Here is a 6,585-nt window from a genome sequence, read left to right on the forward strand (position 1 = left end):
TATGAGGCTGTCTCCTAGACTGTTTGACTGATTTTTATGACTGTTTTACTGATGTTGATGTCTTATTGATGTGTAAAATTGTTTTTACTGTTTGATCACTGTTATTATATTTTTATGTCGGGCATGGCCCCATGCAAGCCGCTTCGAGTCCCTCCGGGGAGATGGGGCGGGGTATAAAAATAAAGTTGTTGTTGTTGTTGTTATTATTATTATTATTATTATTATTATTATTATTATTATTATTAGAAAAAGAGCCAAGGAAGCAGGAGAGCATATCAGAGACAACAAAAATACCAGTTTACCTGATGCCCTAAAGTGTGTCTGGGTTTTTCAAAACTATTGGCTAGAATAACAAGCTGGCCAGTACACGTCAACATGGCCAATGGAAAATCAGTTCATTGCAACATAATCTGAAGGATAAGATGAGCCCGTGTTTTGTGCAAAATGTATTCTGTTTAAACAGTTCAACCTATCATTCATTTGTGTCTCCAGGATAAAATGCAGGTGTCACATGCACCTCTGGAGAAACAGAGCAAAGTTCAGTAATGGAGTAAACCTCCAAACAAGAACACTAATTGAAATGAAAACGCCTGTAAGGATGGCCTTCAGATGCTAAAAAGCCTGAGAAACACTGCTTGATGACTCAGCCTCTGTGATAGCAATCTCCCAGCCATGCTGCCAGCATAGATGCTAACAATGAAAACCTTTGAGACACAAAATGAATTTCATTCCCTAAAACTGTGCCACTCGATGACTGGAGGGCCAAATAATGATTCAGCAGCCAGTGCATCTTCTGCTAGAGAACCTTTAATTAAGTATCTTTGGCTGGATGCAATTATCATTACAATTGTTTTTTTGGTTGTTTTTTTCAAATGCATCTCCAGCACTAAACACCTGTCTGTCTAACTGTGATGAGAGAATGCTGTGTTAGGTATTTTCTCACAGTCAAAAGTGCAGAGCCTATTTGGGTCTAATTCTAGGACTTTATCACATGAGGCAGGCAAGTCAGCATTGCAGAGGTTCCCTATTGAATGGTACCATATGCATCTGGCTACTGGCCTGGCTTCTCTCCCTAATTCTTCAATTCATAGCTTTTAACAAGCAAAAGCCATCAATAGCTTCCAATGTCATGACATTCTCATCACCTACCTTGGTGCAATGGATCCCTTCTGCCTCTATACTGGTATGCTGGCAACAAAGTAATATTGCTTTGGGGAGGCGGGGAGATTCTCTTCCTTTCCTGACCTGGTCTTTCAAGAACAGCCTTAAAACACTGTGGTAAGTAAATGAAAACTGCTTTACTTCAGCAAAACATAAAGTACAGCACACTCAGTGGAATAATGCAAAAGGAAGCAAGGAAGTTTTAGGGTAAACACACTTCTTAGTAGGTAAAGGTAAAGGTTTCCCCTGACGTTAAGTTCAATCGTGTCCAACTCTTGGGGTTGGTGCTCATCTCCATTTCTAAGATGAAGAGCTGGCATTGTTCATAGACACTTCCAAGGTTATTGTGGCCAGCATGACAGCATGGAATGCCGTTACCTTCCCACCAGAGTGGTACTTATTGATCTACTCACATTTGCATGTTTTCAAACTGCTTTCGAACACAGTTCTTAGTCTCTTAAATTCCCAGCTCAAATAGCAATCTTACTTCAGACAAAGAAACAGCAATAAATCCTTAGGAGCAGTTTTCCAGATGCAGACTTGAAGCAGGCACAAGGGGGAGGGGGGCAAAGAGTCAGTTTGTTACCAGCAAGAGCTGGCTGCACCTGCTTCTGCTTTATAGCCCTGAGTCCCCTCCCAGCTGCTAGGGCAGTTCCTAATTAGCTGCATTTCTGGCAGCTATTCTAGCTGAACGATGTCTCTGCTCTGTTTTCTTTCGCCTCTCCTGAAATGTGGGTACTTGCAAAATCTCTTCCTCAGATTCCAACTCACCCTCATATTCATGAACACTTTCCTGCTCCACTTCCTCTTCTGAAGAAGAGTAATCCATAACATTTCCATAACTATTCCTGAATCTCTCTGCTTTCTTTTTATTTTATATTTTTATATATATTTGCTTTTTTTAAAATGGTAGAATTGAACAAAAATATTTGAGGAAACAGAAATAGTGTTCAAATGTTAGGTTATGACAGCCTACAGACGTATGATTGTGGAACCACAAATTGGCACAATTGTGTCAATGAAGATAAGTGTGATATTGAGGGTGCTCAATGTTATATGTATTCACTAACAACAATAACATTACTGTATTGGGAATAGAAGTTCATGTGATGAAGTCCCTGCATTATTAGATCTTTTCATACTGTGGCACAGTGCTAGAGAGGTATAGGAAATCTATTTCCAAAATCTTAAGTTGGGGTTAGCACAAGACATGCTGCTGCTTGAGGCAGAAAATCAAATAGTCCCATCAACCTGTCAGGATGCCTGGTGACCAAAGTAGCCTAGTTGTTTTAGTGCATGAGTCAGAAAATCCCACAAGTAGCTATCACTGAACCTGGCAGTAAGTAGAATAAAAATATTAATTTTAACACGTTTACATGTGTTTTTAAAGGATCTAAAGCAGACATGAACAAACTTCTGTTCTTCAGGTGTTTTGGATTTCAACTCACACAATTCCCAGCAGTTGGTAAGCTTGGTGGTATTTCTGGGAGTTGAAGTCCAAAACACCTGGAAGGCTGAAGTTTGCCCATGCCTGATCTAAAGTCTCCTGTCTAAAGTAACTAATTTACTCTTCCTAGTAATAGGACGGGCCATACCTTGAAGTAGGCTTGTGCATTTCGCCCAAAAGGCATAATGTTCCGGAGTCCATTTCTAGCTAACCCCTCATTGTGTTTACCGGGAAGTTACTCGAATCAGGAGGAGTGTTGCCATTTTTGTTCGGCAAAGATTCGGCCCATTGGCTATAATGGGAAACTTAAAGGCACAATCCTTAGTCATGTTAAGGTCTATCTGCATGAAACCTACCTTAGTTTTAGACTTTTACAACTGCAGGCCTGCCAAATTTCAGAACAATTCACCAATATACTGATTTTCTAGAATTATTTTAAGTTTTTATCATAACATTTTTTTAAAATAAGACAAACAGCAAGAAAGGGTTATGGGAATTGTAGTCTCCGGTTGTATCCATTCTCAGCCTCAGGTGAAATGGACTTTGGATAAATCTCAACCAGAAAACTCTGTGATAGGGCTGCCTTAGGGCCACTGAAACAACTTAAAAGTGCACAACAACAATAATATTAATCTATAGTCCCCATCCCCCCAACAGTCTGAGTGACCATGAACTGGCCCTCTGCTTAAAAAGTTTGAGGATCCCTGCTTTAGACCGTAAGATTTAGAGCAAATGTCCTTGGGAAAGTATTTTATCAGTAGTTTATTTTTCTCTCTTTCTAGTCCTCTTCTCATTGGCAGTTTCAAGAGAAACACTCCTACTATTTGCATCAATTTTTCTAGCAGGCTTCAGGCATTTTTCTCCTTCACTTTCCAAGAACATGCTGGAAGGCCACTTCACATCAAAAAGAAAAAGAAACATAAAGCTACACAATAAACAGGGATGACTGAGGATACTTGAGTCGTCTCTTTCAATCATTGGTGCTCAACTCCTGCTAATGGCAGTGCTGACATGAGGATAAAAGAGTTCCAAAGATGGGGCAAATGGCAAATGATCCACAACTACAAAAGTGAAGTGTTTGCACATAACATTAAAAGCTGTGAAACCAGAGTTGTTTTTAAGTCTGTGAAGCATGGAAAAATATAAACAGAATTAATTGTAGATGAGAGGGCAACAGAATCACTAATGTGAGCTGTGGTCTGAAACATTGAAATCTGTGATAACAAATTCATGTCTTCAAATACAAACCCCCCAACTGTACTGATGTAGCAGGGACAATCATGAATATTCCTTTGTTTATTCAATTTTCTACTGCTGCAAAAATGCGATAAAAGTGCCAAAGTGATTTGGGCTAAATTAAATCAGTGAAGGAGAAGGAGAAGAGGGTAGAAACATTGCCATTCCCAGCAGGCAACAGCAAACTGCAGCAGCCTATTCTAGATTGTGTTTTATTTCTTGTTTATTTTTTAAAATATTTTCACCACACTGAGATATTGCTTGGTAAAATTTGTCCCAGCTTTCATTGGTGAAATGTTGGTCCTAAGGCAACATGGGAAGCTTTCCATGTTGTTGTAATGGTGGCATGCGCCATTTCCTCTCTTCCTTCACTATGGAGCCCGGTCTGAAATTGGTGGGCATCATGAGAAGGGCTCTGTGGTGAAAGGGGAGGTGAAGTGGCATAGGATGGCTAAATTAGCTCATCTGATGAAGTCATGACAGTGAGCCCAACCATGCTAGAAACTGTAGGATAACTTCTCATAAAGAAACCAGTGGAACAGTTGACCAGATTTCTCTGTCATTTTCAAGAAGTTAACTGCTCACAATTATTAATAGGAGCAAACTGATACTAAGACCATGGGAAACCATTGTTTTGGAGTATAACTCCATTAATCTCCAACACTTGCCCCCGTGGGATGGGGGTTGGGGTAAATTGTGCCATGTGGAACATGGAGTGATGGGTTCTCCACACCGCCTGCTAGGTCTGCCACAGATTCACTATGATGCATGGTGAATCCTCAGCATAATGGGATAAGGTCATTAGATTCTTTCTCTCAAAATATTTCCTATTGGGTTGGGGGAGGATTTTCAAACAAAATTCCCTTGATTTCTCTTTTTCTCAGAAAAATGATTTAAAGATGTATTTCATTTGTCTTAGCTCTAGTTCAAAATATGTCTTAAGTAGGACAAGGGTGATTTAAAAAAGCTTGAGGCAGAATGAATTAAGAGCAAGAACATTGTATTCTCACCCACGCAATCCACTGTTCTCACTTGTTTACTCTGAGCAAATCATTGTTTTTCAGCCTCAGAATGCATCTACACTGTAGAATTAATGCAGTTTGACACAAATTTAACTGCTATGGCTCAATGATATGACATAATTGAAGGTGTCATTTTATAAGGTCTTTGACGTTCCCTGCCAGTAGAGAAGAAGATACCTGTCTGTTTCCCAAGGAACAGATACAGGGAATTTTGTGCAAGAGCACCCTTTACTGTTTCAAAAAAGTTAATAGCAAGAGAGAAAAGGTACATATAGATTCTTTACCACGTTCTAAAAATATGCACATTGTCTTTCTTCCTAAAATTTTTCACTTGTTCTTCTCATATTTAAAGAGTTTTTAAAGCTAGATCTATCAATGTTTTATGTTTCATTTTTTGTAGCAAGTGTAACAAGTGGACAAAAATGAAACACAAAGTAGTGGTAGATCTGACTAAGAAACATGTAACTTTCAGAACAGGTGCAGAGTTTGAGGGAGAAAGGAAACATTTGTATTTGTAGGATATGGTATTTTCCTTTCCTTGCCACATTTATAGGGTTTTGGCAACTTGTGTGAAAATTGTGTTTCATATTGAGAATAAAAGAGAGAGGAAGTATCAATATACTTACCATGCTGCCTCCTTTAAAAAAACCCCAGATATGATGATGTTGCCTGGAGGGAGACTGGGCTTTTGTAATGCTCATGATTATGCTTCCTACTGGAAGAAGAAAGGCTGACCATTGTGAACTCAGGCTGATATTGTTCCCTAGATGGAAGCTTGCCATTGTGAACTCACACTGATGTTGATCTCATGATGGAAGGAGGCTGGCTATTGTGAACTCCAGTTGATGTTGCTCCCCTGAGAGAAGGAGGATGGCCATTGTTGCTCTCCTGATGAAAGGAGGCTGTGAATCATTGTGAAATCGTGCTAATGTTGGTCCCTTGATGGAAGGAAGCTAGCCATTGTGAACTAACACTGATGCTGCTCCCTGATGGAAGAAGGTAGGCCATCGTGAACTCAGGCTGATGTGGCTCAACTGATAGAAGGAAGCTGGCCATTGTGAACTAACACTGATGTTGGTCCCCTGATGAAAGGAAGCTGGCCATTGTGAAATCAAGTTGATGTTGTTCCCCAGATAGAGGGAAGCTGGCCATTGTGAACTGATGTTGCTCCCTGATGAAAGGAGGTAGACCATTGTGAACTCAGGCTGATATTTCTCCCCTGATGGAAGAACACTAGCCATTGTGACCTCACATAGATGTTGCTTCCCTGATGGAAGGAGGCTGACCATTGTAAACATGCCAATGCTGGCATGTTTACAATGGGGCAAAAATCGCAGAACCTGACAGCAAATCCACATACAGACCTGGGAAATACTCACCCATTGTCCTCACACCTTCCTTTGAAGGGTATTTTACAATCCTCAAGATGGAGGAGGAATGGGGAACATCCTGCTGAGGTTTTTTTTAAAAATTATCTGAGATTCACTGGATCTCATATGTGCTCATGCAGAAATCCTAATATACCCACAAGCAGATTTCTTATTCTTTCTCATCACCCATTTCTAAATTCAAGATCTCTTTAATGTTATAAACATTTGAACAAATGAATGGTTGCAGAGAGTTGTAATTGCTTTCCAACTGTGCTTAGATTGAGCCACCTGTGTGTCTATGGCTCCATTTTTAACAGCCTGATCAGCTGTTTTGGGCTTTTAAAATGTA

The 6,585-nt window shown here is 39.9% G+C and overlaps 1 long non-coding RNA gene across 1 annotated transcript; it reads right to left on the minus strand.

Annotated features, from left to right (window-relative positions):
* Nucleotides 1-3,355: 3,355 nt before the first annotated feature.
* LOC134292523 (uncharacterized) lies at nt 3,356-6,055 on the minus strand. Its single transcript, XR_009999767.1, has 2 exons — nt 5,493-6,055; nt 3,356-3,502 (listed from the first exon to the last, which is right to left on the minus strand). It is a non-coding gene; the product is annotated as an uncharacterized LOC134292523 (long non-coding RNA).
* Between the last annotated feature and the right edge of the window lie 530 nt (nt 6,056-6,585).

Source organism: Anolis carolinensis, chromosome 1 (genome assembly GCF_035594765.1).
Source record: "Anolis carolinensis isolate JA03-04 chromosome 1, rAnoCar3.1.pri, whole genome shotgun sequence".
Taxonomy (NCBI): domain Eukaryota; kingdom Metazoa; phylum Chordata; class Lepidosauria; order Squamata; family Dactyloidae; genus Anolis; species Anolis carolinensis.